This window comes from Argentina silus, assembly GCF_951799395.1.
Source record: "Argentina silus genome assembly, chromosome: 7".
Classification (NCBI taxonomy): domain Eukaryota; kingdom Metazoa; phylum Chordata; class Actinopteri; order Argentiniformes; family Argentinidae; genus Argentina; species Argentina silus.
In genome coordinates this window covers 18,242,636-18,261,881 of record NC_139661.1, presented here as the reverse complement: position 1 = coordinate 18,261,881, position 19,246 = coordinate 18,242,636, and positions in this window count along the sequence as shown.

Genomic DNA, 19,246 nt, shown 5'->3' with positions numbered 1-19,246 from the left:
AGGGAATATACCCTGAATCAGCTGGTGCTAATTTACTGTACAGTATGTAATGAATGTTGACATCTGTTATGCAAGTGTTGACAGATAGCTAGCATTCGTAACCACTGTACATGTGCGTCTCAGCAGAAGTCCCCTGTGGTCTCACGCCTCAGAGTGTTTGTTTTGCTTGCCTTATGTTTGTGGTTAGAATTTAATAGAAATCAGACAGCAATCTGTGCATTTTCTCTCTTCTCCGTCAGCAGCAGTATCACGCTCTCTGACAGCCAACGTCTGGGCTGTTAGGCACACTACTGTCGTATTGCCCGGGTCAGCCGTCTGTTCACCCGCGGCCACCCGCAATTGCTAATAACCCATCGCAACCGCCGGACTGTAATGACGATTAAATGATTAAATCTGAGGCCCGCACCCGACCTTAAACCGCGAATATACTTTACAAAATGCGATGAAGCCTACAGTTCTCTTGAACAATTATTGCACAATGCCGTTTTTCATCAACATTTATTGGATACTTAGGCTGAAACATGTCAAACAATTACCTATTATTGACACGTTTACATTGAAACCTGCACATGCTTTTGTGGGAAAAAGTAAAACAAGAAAATCGCACCTTTCACAGCTTTTCTCTTATTAAATGAAACTCTGACATCGTCCTTTTTGCCTCAATGGATCGACATTCACTTTTTTTCTGCCCAAGTTTCCCAAAAGCTTTTTGCGATTGGTGTGTATTTGACTCGCATACAGTTAGGCCCTAAACCTTAGGTTTACTCACTAATGCCAGATACAAATAATGAAAGAAAAACCTCAATGTAGCCTATAGATATGAACTGCACAATAATTATATATTCATGAATTTTTAATGCATTGTTTTTTCTTTATTCAATCCGCCCTTCATCCACAGAATATGTCATGACCTTAAACCCGGCGCATCACTTATGCATACAGGCAAGATAAGCAAGATTTTGTTTAATTTTGAAAGTGTATCCATTAGAACTGATAGAGGGGGGGGAAGCAATTCGTTATGTTTTAAAATCCTGTCTATCAAGGATGGTAAGGATGGTTTGGTACCTAAAAAATGGTGAGGATGGTTTGGTACCTAAAAAAAGAAAGTCCTTAAATGGTCCCCAGAAAGGACCCACAACTATGTACAGTCCAGCCCTAAAACGTACTGAGAACGTCCCAAGAACATTCCAATACTATTGTGAGAACGTCCCAATAAGGTCCCCGTTTGGTCCCTAATGATGTACTGGAGACATCATGGGGGTCAGTTAAGTAGACAAAAGACGTCACCAGGATGTCATGAGTTTAACAGACCTAGCTAGGACGTCCTGGAGATGTGATTCTGTTAGCTACTGGAAGTTGTTGATATATCTAATGATCACGACGGAAGCTTATTGCTGAAAAGAGCAGAATCTCAGCTTTACAAAATACTGGTAAAGAAAAGCCAGCATTATACAACAATGAGATGCGTTTGGCAAAATTGGAATCCTGTAACATTGCAGTAAACAAAATTGTATTTCTAGGAAATATCAGGGGGGCACTTTGGCAATCGCGTGGCCCCAAGCAGTAGGCAACAGAGCAAGACTGATGAGAATTTCAGTTTTGTCATCTTGCGAGCACTCATAGAGAACATTCATTTGTGGCTTGAGTTAAGACTACACAAAGATGGAAAAATGCATTGTTATCTTTACTTGTTGGGAAAAGGATTAGCTGTTTCTGTCACCCTCACGGCTATATATTTCAGTGCTAGTAGACCTATGCTAAGAGGTTTTGTATCACTCTAATGCAGGCATAACACACCAAATACACCAATGCCGTTACAATAAAGCACAGTGGACTTACTGGAAAAAAACCTAATCTACTGTCAAATTCATACAATAAGGATTTCTTAAGGTGATGTCATCATGCCGGTAATCACATAATATTAAATAATGTAACTCATCATCCAACCAGTGAGTATATATCAAGGGAGGCTGGTGGTGGTGTTAGGTGTTGATATCACCCCTCATTCCATCCCATGCTTTACAATGAGTCAGTCAGTCCTCCGATGTGTACCTCCACCAGCCTCCCTTGGTATGTACCCCACCTCCATAATCAGATCTTTATTCCTATCATGTTCAACCGCATACTGTATAATTATGGTGTATAATATAATACCCTCCCTCACTTTGTTGTCATCTACCATCAGCATTGGGATAATCTGTGTATTTTCATCACTGTCACTCAATGATGCATTAGGTAATCTAATGCATCATTGAGCTGAACACTCCACAGAGCCTCTGCCCCCAGCCAGGACCGGCCCCATTACAAAATAACTCCCCTGGCCCGAACGCTCTGTTGTGAGCCAATGAGTAAACAAATGAGACGTAAACGCAACAGATGGGAAAGGCGGTAACTAATCTCATTGGTCCGCAGAGAGAGATGCATTACAGAAATGTTCAAAGGCACTGAGAGAGAGAGAGAGAGAGAAAGAGCAGAGAGTCGCTTTGAGCAGCATCCATGGGATTTTACTATGAAGGATGAATCATCTTGATCACCATTGGGATTCCTGTGTATATGCATGTGGCAGAAGGTGACCGATATCAGCAGCTTGGATGTCATGATATTTGTGTGCGTGTGTGTGTGTGTGTGTGTGGGGGGGGGGGGGGGGGGGGGTGCATGTGCGTGTGTGTGTGTCTGTGTCTGTGTGCGCTTGTGTGTGTGTGTGTGTGTGTGTGTGTGTGTGTGTGTGTGTGTGTGTGTGCGCGTGCGTGTGTGTGTGTGTGTGTGTGTTTGTGTGTGTGGGTGTTTGTGTGTCGCACAAATCACACATCTCAAGAGGTAATTGCCTTTTCTTTTAGACCTGGTCCCTGGTCCCTGACTGGCTGCGTTTTTATTTGGTTTTGTTTGGAGGTGAGTGGAGCTGACTGTCCTGATATAATTACTACACACAAAAGCCATGAAAGCTCCCTCAAAGTCACTGCAAAAGAGAAGAATGAATGTTCTCTGAATTCCTTTCAATCTGCCCTTTCCTCTCCACCTTTTGTTCTTACCAAAGAATAGCTCACATGTATTATACATCATTAAGCAGCTTTCATCTACCTACTTTGAGATGTGTCCCGTTTCTCTTTGAAAATGATCGGCATGTTCGGGAGGAACAAACCACCTCTGGATGAAAGACTGAGGGGTGGCGGGGCGGGGCGGGGTGTGTGTGTGTGTGTGTGTGTGTGTGTGTGTGTGTGTGTGTGTGTGTGTGTGTGTGTGTGTGTGTGTGTGTGTGTCTGTGTCTGTGTCTGTGTCTGTGTCTGTCTGTGTGTGTGTGTGTGTGTGTGTGTGTGTGTGTGTGTGTCTGTGTCTGTGTCTGTGCCTGTGTCTTGGAGGGGTGTTCTTGGAGGAAACCCACTGGTTGGAAACACCCAGTCGAAGTAACAAAACAGCGAAGCGGGTGGTCCGTCATAACGGTTATTAAAACAACATGTTCCAGTAGTTTTTTAGGGGCCTTGATTCTTCCCTCCCCCTTCCACCTCCTAAACTCATCTATCAGTCAGGGGTGAGGAATAAATCGGATCGGCCAATGTTTTCATCATTAGTTTGAACTCCCGCAGCTGAAGGAGTGTGGTGCTGAAAAATGAGACTGTTATCTCACGGCCACCTGTTCTCAAATAGAAAAACCTCAGAAGCCGGATGGGTCGGATACATACTTGATGACGGAGGAAGAACTGAACGGTATGTTTACCTATGGAAGACGTTGTGTTGCCAACTAAACACCACATGGTTCCTCAGATTGGAGATCTCGTCGAAAAATTAAGAGCGGGAGGATGGATAATGCCTAGCCGTGACGTGCAGAGAGACAGAGATGAAAGACACCAGAAACCAATTAGACCCGTTTTCATTCAGCCCCACCTGGGAAAGACAATGTTGATGTCTCCTATAGGCCCAGTGTGTAGTTTGTTCATGACATTTGAGTGACTCTCATAAGATGAGGACAGATGTGTTGAGAGAACAACATGATTCAAGATTCTTTATTTGTCACGTGCATACAAGTATACAGTGAAATGCAAAACATCAGCTCAACGTCATTATTAAAACGCTCCAAACACCATATTAATAATTGCTTGTCTTTATTTCCGGATGATGAGTCAGTTTGCAGATCCTCATTGTCCCCTTATTCCTCCTCAATGGAAATGCAGGATAGAACAGCACTGTGTATGAGGAGCCAAGTCTAAAGCATCTTCATTGATTTCTCCTCTGTCTTGTGTGGGCTTGAGAGATGTGCCGTGTGATCCCGGAGAAAAAAAAAAAGGATGTCCTCTCGTTCTGTGTGCGTTCCAGACACCCACGCTGGAGCTGAAATCATGATTCATACCGCTAAGCCCACACACTTTGGCCTGAGCAAATATAGAGGTGAGCTTCGCCCTGGAATTCTATCTGGCAGAGTGGTGTACACCAGAGGGCAGTAGGGATCTTCCCACTCCTTGGATCAACCTCCATTCAACTTGGGAAGATCAAGATCCCTCCTCACACAACCTGTCCTCCACAAGGGTGGATGAAAATGCACGTTTATTTGTGACCTGTTTTAGCTTGGGCAGTAGGCATTCAGGTGTTCACCTTCTGTTGTTCCTGAAGTGCCCGACCTGCCTTTGATACCCTACTGCGTATGTACTGTTGAAAACACAGGGCCCTTATTAACAGGCACGGCATACGTACACAACAGCCTCAGATCTATATCTGCATTATGCTTGCCTTGCATAAATTACCCGAGGAACTTAAGAACATAAACACACATCAGCACCACACTCTCTATTGGTGCTCCCCCTCTCTCATAGCCCGGTGAGCCCAGCCTTCCATGAAGCCTCTTGGAAACACCACACGTGATAGCATTGCTGCGACACAGCACTTTATTTCCCATCCTGACATATCCGCAGAAGTGCAGTCATGGCTAGGAGGATTATCATCATCATCATCATCATCATCATGATCAACTTTGTTCATGAACACAGATTAAGATGGGACGCTGCCGTGTTACGAAAGTGACGAGACGTCAGAAGAACATGTTTGCTGTTGCCGTGTTGACAAAGAAACACGCATGTTTATCTCCTGTCCTCTGTGATGAAATTATCTACTGATGGCAGATTGATCTGGCTCAGTGAGGGAGAGATAATCAGGGAGAGGACAGAGGCAGAGAGAGTAGTGGAGGGACCAATTGCCTCATGCCCCTCTTCCTCTCTCTCTCTCTCTCTCTCTCTCTCTGAGCTGATGGATTTAACTCTCATTCAAAGGGACAGTCTTATGACACGTGGGAGCTTGCTTTTCTATCCTTTTATCAGAGGAAATAAAACAAAAGTGCGTCTTACACACATGCGTGCCCGCACACACACACACGCACACACACATACTGTACACATACATGCACGCACGCACGCACGCACGCACGCACGCACGCACGCACGCACGCACGCACGCACGCACCCACACACACACACACACACACACACACACACACACACACACACACACACACACACACACACACACACACACACACACACACACACACACACACATACTGTACACACAATCTCATCTTTCATCCCCCTTCTCTTACACACTTTTCTGGAGGGGGGTCCACCCCAGGGTTTCCATTAGTGATCGAGAGACAGCCTCATCCTCCATCCGCCAAGCAGCAGAAACTGTTCCGGTGCTTTACTATCAATCTGATTGCCTCTCAGATAAGCAGTAAAGTGTGTGAGGAAATCATAACAGTGTGTCAGGGCTTGGCTTGAGGTGCAGCTGAGATTTCCTACTGGAATGGGTCAGGAGATAAGTCATGAAGAGTGTGTGTCTGCTTCCAGGCTAGGATTACGTACCGTACCTCTCATTATCACTCAGAGTGGAGATCATCACTAGCCCTGCCTGCCTGCCTCCCTGCCTGCCTGCCCTGCCTGCCCTGCCTGCCCTACCTGCCCTGCCTGCCCTGCCTGCCCTACCTGCCCTGCCTGCCCTGCCTGCCCTGCCTGCCCTGCCTGCCCTACCTGCCCTGCCTGCCCTGCCTGCCCTACCTGCCCTACCTGCCCTGCCTGCCTGCCCTGCCTGCCCTACCTGCCCTACCTGCCCTGCCTGCCTGCCCTGCCTGCCCTACCTGCCCTACCTGCCCAGCCTGCCTGTCCTGCCTGCCCTGCCTGCCTGTCCTGCCTGCCCTACCTGCCCTGCCTGCCTGTCCTGCCTGCCCTACCTGCCCTGCCTGCCTGCCCTGCCTGCCCTACCTGCCCTACCTGCCCAGCCTGCCTGTCCTACCTGCCCTGCCTGCCTGCCCTACCTGCCCTGCCTGCCTGCTCCCATCCCCAACACACACTAAGTTACCCAACGTTTATACCCCTTACATCTCAGAGCCATGTGCTGCAACTGCTGATACACAGCTGATACACTCCAGCTGCAGCAACACTAGTACCAACATGCTGCAATAAACAGAGCTTGCAATAGAAAAAAAGAACGCAGACAGACACAAACTGTACAAATGTGCAAATATGCACGCACGCACGCACGCACGCACGCACGCACGCACGCACGCACGCACGCACGCACGCACACACACACACACACACACACACACACAGTTATCACCTGCCTCTTGGCATGCTGGAACGGGAACTGCTATCCTACCATCATCCCCTCTGATGCAATTGCCAAAGAGGTATCTGTCCCTCCTTTTTAGAATTGTGTGGAATTTATCTGCATTTCCAATTTCTTTCAGAGTGAATTGGCACCAACAGTGGCTAACACAGACAGCAATAATAGAAAGACAACGTACAGTAGAAGCACAGTGTATTCAATGTACTGCAGTAGATCCCTGCTCCAGCTGTTGCTCTCCCAGTTGACCTTGACGGTGTTACAGAGAGACTGTCTGTCTGAGCTCTCCACAGGCAGTCTCCCGCACCACTAATCTCATCAATACTAACACCAAAAAAACCCTGAACGAGTCCCACCATTACTGGGTCACACATACTGGACCCAAGCCATAACAAAGAGGAGAGAGCTGGGCTGGGTGACCCTCCAAAAGGTCACCCTGATTAACAATCTGGTTATGGTCTGGGTGAACGGGAGTGCTTCCATTGAAAGATTGAGAAAGGAGGATTAACCCTAACCTCTGGGACAGGACACTGACCGTGTGTGTGTGTGGGTGGGGGAGGGAGGGAGGGGGGGGGGGGGGGGGGTGATTGGGAAGGGGTTAACTCAGTATTGAGTCAGAGCAGATGGTACAGATGTGAGTCAGAGTCTCCTCTCTTGGTCGAACATAGTCAAGGTTTGTCCAGGCTTTGCGTGTGTCGAGGATTCAACCCTTTAGAGGACTCCAGTGGCATAGCAGAAGATGACACTTGTACAAATGGTCACACCAGTTCTGTTCACACAGTCTTATTCAACATCCTGGTGACAGTCTGATTCAACCCACCGAATGGCCAAACATTAAAAAATGTATGAAACCAATCAGCCAATGCATCAATCAATCAACCAACCATGAATAAGTCATCAAGCCCCCCACCCTATCTCCCTTTCATAGTCAGTGTAGTTAGTGCTTCTGTGGCTTCTCCAGACGGGAGCCCCTCTGTGACTCATATCCCCTCCTCTAACGAGAGCCAGGACAGGCAGAGGGCTGCTGTCAGCCGGGGCCATGGAGACCACTGAGTAACTCATGTGTCTGATTGACAACACCGCCCCCAGCAGCTCCTGTCAGAGGCCGACGATCAATAATGAGAATATCTGACTGACAAATGGAAAACCACATGAGAACTTAATGACTGTCAGCCTGGTGGGTCAGCGTCAGTCACACCCACTGAGAATGACCATGTGTTGGGTTATTAAGTGGTTTGGTGTAAATATGTATCTATCTGTATTATCTACCTATCTATCTATCTATCGATCGATCGATCGATCGATCGATCGATCGATCGATCTATCTATCTATCTATCTATCTATCTATCTATCTATCTATCTATCTATCTATCTATCTATCTATCTATCTATCTATCTATCCATCTATCTATCTATCTATCTATCTATCTATCTATCTATCTATCTATCTATCTACGTATATATGTACAGTACCAGTCAAGAGTTTGAACACACCTTGCCAAGAGTGAGCAAAGCTGTCATCAAAGCAAAAGGTGGCTACTTTGAAGAATCTAAAATATAAAACATATTCTGGTTTGTTTAACACTTTTTTGTTTACTACATAATTCCATATGCGTTCCTTCATAGTTTTAATGTCTTCAATATTAATCTACAATGTAGAAAATAATAAAAATAAAGAAAAACCATTGAATGAGAAGGCGTGTCCAAACTTTTGACTGGTAGTGTATGTATGTATGTATGTATGTATGTATGTATGTATGTATGTATGTATGTATCTATCTGTCTATCTATCTATCTATCTATCTATCTATCTATCTATCTATCTATCAATCAGTCTGTCTGGCTGGCTGTCTCTCTCTCTCTCTCTCTCTCTCTCTGTCTCTCTAGCTGAGCTCTTCGTGCTTCTTCAAAACAACTAAGGCACTTGAATGAATATAGAGTAGCCTTTTTCTTTGAAAATCAATTGCAGTATGGCACATGAAAGAGTGGTGGTATGATAGCATGCTATATATATATATATATATATATCTCCATATATATATATATATATAATATAAGCATTATCTTTCACAGGCAGCTTTTACAACATACGATAATGAAAAACGTACTGTTGTGGCACTTAAAGTGTAATTGTGGAGTGTTTACAGTACATGGCTATTTCAGGAAAGTCACTGAGAGGGGAGATGTAATTATTTTCTGTTTCCAGGCAGGAAACAAAACTTTCTGTCAAAAGTTGAGAGTTTGTTACAGTACATTTCGTCATCGCGTACTCGGCACACACTGTTAATCATATTTCTATTTCTAATGTGTTTTAATGGAGAGCAGATGTGTTTTCTTAGGTATGCTCCATACAGACAATAACACACAAATAACAATAAACATAGCATATAACAACAATATAACAACAAACTATATACTGTATAGTTTACATGTATAGTTACATACAATATAATATGTCACATACAGTATAACATATCACATACATACAGTGGGGGAAATAATTATTTGATCCCCTGCTGATTTTGTTAGTTTGCCCGATTACAAAGAAATGAGCGGTCTATAATTTTTATGGTACTTTTATTTTAACAAATAGACAGAATATCAAAAAAAAAAGTCCAGAAAAACATATTATATAAAGTTATAAATTAATTTGCATTTGATTGAAGGAAATAAGTATTTGATCCCCAAGCAAAACATGACTTAGTACTTGGTGGAGAAACCCTTGTTGGCAAGCACAGAAGTCAGACGTTTCTTGTAGTTGGTCACCAGGTTTGCACACATCTCAGGAGGGATTTTGGTCCACTCCTCTTTACAGATCCTCTCCAAATCCTGAAGGTTTCAAGGCTTTTGCTTGGCAACTCGAAGCTTCAGCACCCTCCACACATTTTCTATAGGATTAAGGTCTGGAGACTAGCTAGGCCACTCCATGACCTTAGTGTGCTTCTTCTTGAACCACTCCTTTGTTGCTTTGGCCGTATGTTTTGGGTCATTGTCATGCTGGAAGACCCATCCACGACCCATCCTCAGTGCTCTGGCTGAGGGAAGGAGGTTCTCGTCCAAGATCTTACGGGACATGGCCCCGTCCATTGGCCCCTCAATGCAGTGAAGTCGTCCTGTACCCTTAGCAGAGAAACAACCCCAAAGCATAATGTTTCCACCTCCGTGTTTGACGGTGGGGATGGTGTTCTTGGGATTGTAGCATTCAGCATTTCTCTCCCTCCAAACACGAAGAGTTGAATTTATGCCAAAGAGTTCAATTTTGGTCTCATCTGACCACATCACCTTCTCCCAAGCCTTCTCTGAATCATTTAGGTGTTCATTGGCAAACTTCAGATGGGCCTGTACATGTGCCTTCTTGAGCAGGGGGACCTTGCGGGCACTGCAGGATTTCAATCCGTTACGGTGTAGTGTGTTACCAATGGTTTTCTTGGTGACTGTGGTCCCAGCTGCCTTGAGATCATTACCAAGCTCCTCCCGTGTAGTTCTGGGCTGATCCCTCACCCTTCTCATGATCATCCTTACCCCACGAGGCAAGATCTTGCATGGAGCTCCAGGCCGAGGGCGATTGATGGTTATTTTGTATTTCTTCCATTTTCTAATAATTGCACCAACAGTTGTTTCCTTCTCACCAAGCTTCTTGCTGATGGTCTTGTAGCCCATTCCAGCCTTGTGCAGGTCTACAACTCTTACCCTGATGTCCTTTGAATGTTCTTTGGTCTTGCCCATGGTGGTGGAGAGGTTGGAATGGAAGAGATTGATTCTATTGACAGGTGTCTTTTATACCCATAACAAGCAGAGATTAGGAGTACTTTTCCTAAAGTGACAGGACTAATCTGTGTGCCTCATGGGCATATAACCGGTCTGTATGAGCCAGAATTCTTGCTTGTTTGTAGGGGATCAAATACTTATTTCCTTCGATCAAATGCAAATTAATTTATAACTTTATATAATGTGTTTTTTCTGGACTTCTTTGTTGATATTCTGTCTCTATTTGTTCAACTAAAAGTACCATAAAAATTATAGACCGCTCATTTCTTTGTAATCGGGCAAACTAACAAAATCAGCAGGGGATCAAATAATTATTTCCCCCACTGTATGTATGATATTTGACATGATTGTGGGTGGATGATGGAGGAGGTGAATACAGCAGTAGCCTGATCTACACCGTGCTTTGGCAGAGCAGAGAGGATATGTTTTCATAACCACTGCAACATATAACTAATCTGCCTATACATAGCTGAATTATATGTGTGATTACACAGCTCAGAGAGTGTGGGATGGAGGGGAATACGTAGGCTCTGAGCATGCGAAAGCAAAGCACGAAAGCCAGGTTAGAAAAATTGCCAGGTTGGAAAAACAAAGGGTCCATCTGTCGACTGAATGACTCGGAATTTGTAATTTGTCAAGCTATATTATGGTTTTTTTTTAATCTGTTTGCGAAGACTATTTTGGTCTCCTGCCTTTTCTTCCCAATTAGCCAATTCGTCACACACATTCTTCTTTGGTATAGTACTGTATATGTAAATTATTAATTGTTTTCTAGATAGACATGCTATTTTCTGTATGGTCTTACACGACTCTTTGGATTAGAAGTAGAAGTGGTTAAAAGTCCTTTCATTGTTAAATGCTTTTGTGAAGTAACAGCCAGGTTCAACTGGTGTGATCTCTGGCATTGCCTTATGGACTCTATCCACACCAATAATTGTACATTTCACACTTTTGAAAAGCCCCAATCAATGGGAACTGAGCTTGACGTTTGTTAAGTGTCTGGAGAAATTGTTGTTGTCTGAGCGAGCCCATCTTGGTAGGAAGAGGAAAACGTTCCTGTGAGAGGTTGGTGAGAGGTTGGTGTGTGTGTGTGTGTGTGTGTGTGTGTGTGTGTGTGTGTGTGTGTGTGTGTGTGTGTGTGTGTGTGTGTGTGTGTGTTTGTTTGTTTGTGAGTTTGTTTGTGAGTTTGTTTGTGTGTGTCTGTGTGTGTGTGTGTGTGTGTGTGTGTGTGTGTGTGTGTGTGTGTGTGTGTGTGTGGTTGGGGTGGATTGGGATTGGTGCTGCAGAGATGATTAATGATGTTTAGATTATTCCATGCTGCCAAACTGTTCCCAGCACCTCCTAAAGAGACAGAGGTTAGCACAATTTAACCCCTGCTCATTTCCGACCCCCCAGATGGCATCAAGGCGAGGCCAGACTGATTACGGACTGAAAGTTGCATAAATCATATTTTGTCAATTGTTAGGATGATTCATTATATTTGTTCACCCTCCTTGGCTTGGCAATTTAGTTGCTTCAAAAGGTAACAGCACTGGAAAACACTGCTGTTTTTACCGTCAATATTGTGAAAGGTGCCAATTAACTGTTACTTCCACAACTATTGTGTGTGTGCGTGCGTGCGTGCGTGCGTGCGTGCGTGCGTGCGTGCGTGCGTGCGTGCGTGCGTGCGTGCGTGCGTGCGTGTGTGTTTGTGTGTGTGTGTGGGTGGGTGGGTGTGGCTGAGGTTCTGCAGTGGCCATAAATGTATAATATACCTACAATGTACCTATAGTGTACAGGGGAGACCCCCAGCAAGAGGCAGGGGGGATTCCTATAGGCAATTAAAACTGATGTGTTGCTGTGCTGGCACCATGTTTATGACCTCATTATAAACAGGCCTTTTCTTCCTATCGCGATGAAGCCGATTATTCCTATGCATAATTCCCCTGTCCTTAATTTAGAAGACTCTAAATTAGACTGAAATAGCGCGCTGCCACACCAGGCCCGTAAAGGTAAATGAGACTAATGGTACGGTGGGTGACTCATGTGTTGGCTTGCTGTGACGCCCTGCAAGACGTTGTTGACCCACTGTGGTTAATTAAGATGCTGAGAGTTTACCCGTGTGTGTGTGTGTGTGTGTGTGTTGTGTGTGTGTGTGTGTGTGTGTGTGTGTGTGTGTGTGTGTGTGTGTGTGTGTGTGTGTGTGTGTGGGTGTGTGTGTGTGTGTGTGTGTGTGTGTGTGTGTGTATGCGTGTGTGTGTGTTTACTGTGCTCTCTAAGAGGTAGAAAGGCAGAGAGGTAAGAGGAGGCACAGCTTGAGATGCAGCATGAGTTCATTTTTGACAGAAAATATGACTAAAATATGAAGGTAGTTCTGGTGTTGGAGCTGGAGGCGAAGATTATAGTTGCATGTGGGTTAGGAGTGAAGTCAAAGGTTAGGGGCCAGTGGCACTAGAAAGGAAGGATATTGTAGATTCAGTGTCAGAGGCTCCTTTCCCAGCATGCTGTTCAACTGTTCAGCATCACACAGTGGGGATGTTTGTGAATAAAGCATGACATGCCACTGGTGCATGCTTTCAGTCAAGACAGATACACACACACACGCACGCACGCACGCACGCACGCACGCACGCACGCACGCACGCACGCACGCACGCACGCACGCACGCACGCACGCACGCACACACACACACACACACACACACACACAGATTAACAAAAGCTATCCTGCAGGCATGAGGTTATCCGCACACACATATACATCATGCATACATGCGGTACATACCCTGACACATGGATGGATATGGTACATTGTTGCAAAGGTGCCCTTAGCGAAAGACTGCTGCCTTCATCATTACATGCAATGTTCACAGTACACAGAGATCAGGGGGAGGCCAGTGGAGGTAGACATCGGAGGACAGGCTCATTGTAATGCATGGAACGGAACACACGTGTTTGATATCATTTCTCATTCCATTCCGAGCATTGCAATGAGCCCGCCCTACGATTTCCACCTCCACTGACAGAGATTAATAACATGTAAGAGTGGCTTTTGAAGTCGTGTACTGCTTTCAGAGGATTAATATAGATCACATATAGGAAGATTCATGAATATGGATGAATGTACAGTACCTAGTATATACCCAGCAGATCTTCAGCATCACACTCGGAAATGCATCCACATGCAGCACTATGATTTATGTACAAGCTTTATCAGCAGGGATCTGGCTCGCTGCACAGCACTAAGACAAAATGGGGAATAATCCATAGATGGCAACAATGCTTTTCCTGGTGATGAACTACAACTCAATGACAATCTGCCATTTGCATCAGTGTGCAGTAGAGTATGGTGCTGGTTGGGTTAGCTACCTCTGTGAGATGCAATCCCAGCATCCCTACACTGTAGGTCTCAGTGCCACCCAACAGTCGCCATTTTACTGTAAACTTGCACCCTAATTGGCTGTAATGAGCTGTGAGAGCCAGCCAATAGCAATTCAACCGCTCTCCCCTTTCGAGCGTCATTGGTCAGCCAGTCATCCAGTTGCTAAATGAGATTGAATTACCATCAATAATGATTAGCTGGTGCCAAACACTCCGTCTCACTCCCTCCAAGTATATGGATACAGATTGCTTTTTACACCAACAAGGTCCTCATTAGTGTTTGCCAAGTTCTGAGAAGAGTGAAGAAAGTTTAGCCCGTGTACCAGAGAAAGGTCTCAGCCTCAGCCAGGGCCACCAACGACATCACATATTTCATGGTGACATTCTACATTTTTATAATCCATGTCGAATCGACCAATTTCCTTAAGCCCAGTTCTTAGGCACAGCCGCACAGTGCATTCTATTCATATCTCCTTGGGTGGTGTAGCAAGGGGAGGGTGACGGAGGCAGGAGGAGGAGGGGCTTATTGCAATGCATGTGATAGAGTGAGGAATGGTATCAAACACACATGAAGTTCACGTGAAGTTTGAGAACAAAGCCTCCCCTGTGGTGCAGGTGGGGTGATTTGAACTGAAGCACTCTTCATGTACTCTGCTACTCTACTCTACTCTACTATTTATACTGCAATTGTGTCATGTCTCTTGTCTTGTGTCCCCAACAATCGTCACTGTCCAACCGTCTCACTTATCTTGCACTATGTCACTTATTGTCTTGTCCTACCTCATTGCACTACTGCGTATTTGTATTATTTGTATTAGTTGTATTGTATGCTGCATTGTCAAGGAACCGAGCCCAATAATTTTACTCCCTGCACTCGTGTATGAGACGTAACAAATAAACTTGAACTTGAACTTGAATGTACCCTGCTGCAGCATATATGGGGCAGTAGCTGTTTCACTCCTCATGTACCCTGATGTAGAATATCCTCTCATGTGTTCATCATCCCCCCCGCCTTATTGTAGTGTTTGTGACCAAATTTGGCTGGTCTGTTTTAACAGCACTAATATTAACACAAAAAACATAAATCATCAAATTTTGTTTAACACCTTTTTAAGCTGTGAAACAATGTCTTCAGCTAGTGAGTAACTGCAGTGAATATACAAAGAACAGACACTGGAAATGTATTTCTACATTTCTATGTATTTTTTTCCTATTGTATGCATGTTTTTTTACATTTCATTACCCATTCATTTCCTATGGCGGTCATTTTAGACGTGGAACACCACAGGTGTGACAAAGTTGACTAAACCACTCAAAATTCGATGAAAGTATCGATCAGCAATTTTATATGTTCAAATGCCTAGTGTGGAGGAAAACACAAGGTCTTGAGGCAATCAGACGAAAAACACAACATTTATGATTTAGGAAAAGTTGTAAATCGGTCAGATTTCACCCGAACACTACAGGAAGGATGGATATACTGAGCAGTAGCTGTTGGCGTTGTTTTGACTAATCTTCCTGTCGTTAGCCGCTGACTGCTCTCTCATTCTGCCATAGGGGACCTGGCAGCTGTCCTGCCCTTTGGCTTTCATTGCATGCCTATGGTTTGGCAGGCTATGCATACATGCCTCTCAGCGTGGGCACAGCAAATCACATGCCTGCATCCTCAGGCTAGGGTCTTTGATCGGCAATGTGAATAGACAAGGAGACTAGTTGCCTCCCCCCCACTCATTGAGAGTGTCATTTTCCTTTTATTTCACCATACACTGGAAAACCAAACTCTCTTCTGTTTCAATAGAGCTGTCAATGTTGTGACGGGAAATAAAGGGGCAATTTTCAAGCAAATAACCATGTTGAGGTAAATTACAGTAAGGACTGTATGCTGTATTTCATTCCTCATGTACTTTGCGCAAATCCTGTTTATGTCATGCCATGTTATACACACATGTAAGAAAGAAAAAAAAAGCGTTTCAAAAAAGAAAATTGAATTGCATTAATGTGCAATGCACTGCATGTCGGATTGGATATTAAATAACGCCATGGTCTCCCATGGGGAAAAAACATGAAAGCACTGAAGTGTATATAATGGCACCCAGGAGAACTGGGCTGAGAGCGCTACATCACACATGTGGCTTAAGTCATCATGCTGGCCTTTACCCAGGTGTGCTGCTGTGAGTGAAAGAGACGAAGAAGTGAGGCGATCAAAGAGAGGCCGTCACAATGGTCATTCCTCAGATCAGTGACGGTTTATCAGCTTTTCTCTTGTGTGTGTCGGTGCTCCCAGGCCCCCCGGGAGACGAGGCCGGCAGCCCCTAGAGAGAGCTAGACGGTAATCCTCCCAGAGCCTGACACCTCTGTGGAGGAGCAGAGGCACAACACAACAAACAGCTGTCTGTCTGCCTGTCTGTCTGTCTGTCTGTCTGTGACAAATCCTCCTCAGAGACGGGTTGGAGAACAGGGGGATCAGAGGACAGAGAGAACACAGGGGAGAAAGAGAGAAAAATAGACCAACAGAGACAGAGGGGGGGGGGGGCGAGGGATAAAACCCTGCTTTTTGGAGCTTTGCTAGCCTATCACGTTTCGTTCCTCATTTGGCATTCATAACCACCTTTTATAGCACGTATAAATGACATATTACATCTAATTGGCCAACTGTTTTAGGGCAGTAATAATTGGGTTCTGTAATTTGGACTTCTTTTTTTCCTAACCACCTGATTACTAAACACACTCCACCTCCTGTTGGCTGTGCCTCTATGTAGTGAACACCTGGCCTCCTATTTAGTTGAGGGAGAGAGAGGTAAGGAGGGACGGAGGGGGAGTGGGGGGTAGGGAGGGAGGTAGGGAGGGAGGTGGAGTGAGGGAGGGAAGGAGGGAGGAGTGGGGGGGCATGCCCGGGTGTGAGCCATCCAGAGCCAACCTTGTCCCTAATACGAGCCTGTTCTTGTTCTGGAGCCCCTGACTGTGGACTGAGGCTGACTTTATCATGTCCCAAACAGATGGGTCCATGTGTCACACTGCACCCGGTGGGTCCTCCGCCCACCTCAAAAAAAACATTTTAATTAACCCAGATCCCATGATAGAGTTTTTATAATCCACCGTCCTGCGATTGCGCCGGCATTACGCAACTTCTGCCGGTGATGGCATCTCCCTCCGCCCCCACACGCCCTTTCCGTTCACCCCTCATAAACCCCCCCCCCCCCCCCCCCCTCTCTCTCTCTCTCAGCTTAGCTCACTTCACTGTATGGGGAGGATGGGAGAACTCAAAGCATGCGAAAGGTAGCATCTGGCTGTTGCTTGTTGCATCCTCCTGCTCCGTTTCCCCGTTGTATCCTCTTGTTTTGTGTCCCTGTGGCACACCTGAGGTAACCTCACGGCTGGATGTATTTGGGTCAGCTCTCTCTCTCAGGAAGGTTCAGGAAGGGGGCTGAGGAAACAATATAGCACCTCAGGAGTAGAGTGCCTGGTAAAGCACTGGCAGCAGGGGAGGCTGGTGGAGGTAGACATCGGAGGACAGGCTCATTGTTTATGCATGGAATGGAATGAGGAACGATACCAATTCCATTCCATGCATTACAATGAGCCCGTCCTCTGCTTTCTACCTCCACCAGCCTCCCCTGATCTCTGTGTACTGTGAGCATTACATGTAATGATGAAGACAGCAGCCTCTTGGTTACCGGTACTTTTGCTCTAAGCGTGCATCTACCTTTAGAGCAGTGTACCATATCCATCCATGTGTCAGCGTATGTATGCAGATGTATGTGTGTGTGCAGATAAGCCTGCAGGAAGGCTTTTGTTAATCTGTGTCTGTGTGTGTGTGTGTGTGTGTGTGAGAGAGAGAGAGAGAGAGTGTTGTGTGCATGTGCATGTAGGAGCAGGAGTAGAGTGTCTGGTAAAGCACTGGCAGCAGGGGAGGCTGGTGGAGGTAGATATCGGAGGACAGGCTTATTGTAATGCATGGAATGAGGAATGGTACCAAACACCTGTATTTCATTCCATGCATTACAATGAGCCCGTCTTCTGATTTCTACCTCCACCAGCCTCCCTGACTGGCAGCTATTACCAGTGGAGATAGTCAAGGGAGAGGTGATGCCTTTTTGAGATCTACATTGAGACATTGAGATCTAAGACATGATCTCATAAAATGCACTGCACATGATATGACAGTAATCCGTTGAGATAAGTATGACTGTTCATGTGTATATCAACATCATTATGATGTCATTGAGATAGTGAGCCACAGTATGTGGATGATGCTATTAGTAGTATGGACACCATGTTCCTGTGATGAATATGCATATAGGCAACAGCAAGTGGAAATGCCATTCCTCTTACATGTGTTACTATCAATTACTGGTTTCCTCCCAAGGTGTTTTCCGTAACAATTTATTCGGATTGTTCCCTACAGATGGTTCATACTGTAGCTGTTCAACTATGGCTATCACTCACCTCACCACTTGCCCTTGCCGTAACCCTACTTCTTACCCGACTGCAACTAACTAACCCTAACCCTACAACTAATCCTTACCCTAAGCCTAGCAAATTGTTGCATGTCAACAGAGTTGCAGTTGACAGTCTGTTGATAGTCGTTATACTAGCTGCCGTATAGGGGATTAACCAAATGAAGTGCGGTCCTCCTGGCACATTCACTTCTTTACCCCCCAGAAGTCTGTTGCCAATGTTGCCAAACATTTAATTACCAGTCAGACGACATTTTCACACCGTATTCTAGCGACAGGTTTTACTTCAGTGGTTCTGGCAGTCGTCTCTCATTTTCCAGCAAATTTTCTGGTGATTTCAACCATTTGGCTCACATTCAGCTGCCAGTCAGAGACGTACTACGGAAAGCTGTGTGTTAGCCGCTTCAAGGAACACTCCAAAGATGGAACAGCTTAATCTACTTGAGTCGCGAGTGGCGTTGAATGTGTTGCCCTGCATTTAAGAGCACCAGGAAGTGTTTGGCAAAAAACTCAACTAGCACCTCAGTGAGTTGCTGAATGTGACATGCTTCCTTTGTGTACGCTAAGTAGGCTTAGCCAAGCCACAAAACAAATTAAACAAGTCCCCCGTGTCAATTTCTTCAAGGCCACCATTTCTGTAATTCTGAGCAAATCCTCAAGCAAGTCTGCGAAATTAATTTAAATCACTTTTAATTTGACCCACCATGCCCCCTGCCATGCCCCCTTCTTCTAACATCACATATATTCCCCCAAAACTATTAATCTATGTGTCGTGCATATCTGATGGCAAGGGTGAGCCTTGTGGCCTTGTGGGGCTTGGGAAATAATTCTCTCTCCCTTAAACCCTAGCATTTCCTTCATTAGACCTCAGCTGGCTGGGATAGCAGAGTCTTTTAATCTGGGGTTTGGCGCTTTAATCTCCACTGCATATGGTGCCTTGGATAAAGGGAAGCTCTGCACTACACACTACATGGTTCCTGGAGTTATAAACATGCCTGTCTACAGTCATAGTCGTTTATAGACATACAAGTGAGTAAGAATTAACTCTCACCCCCAA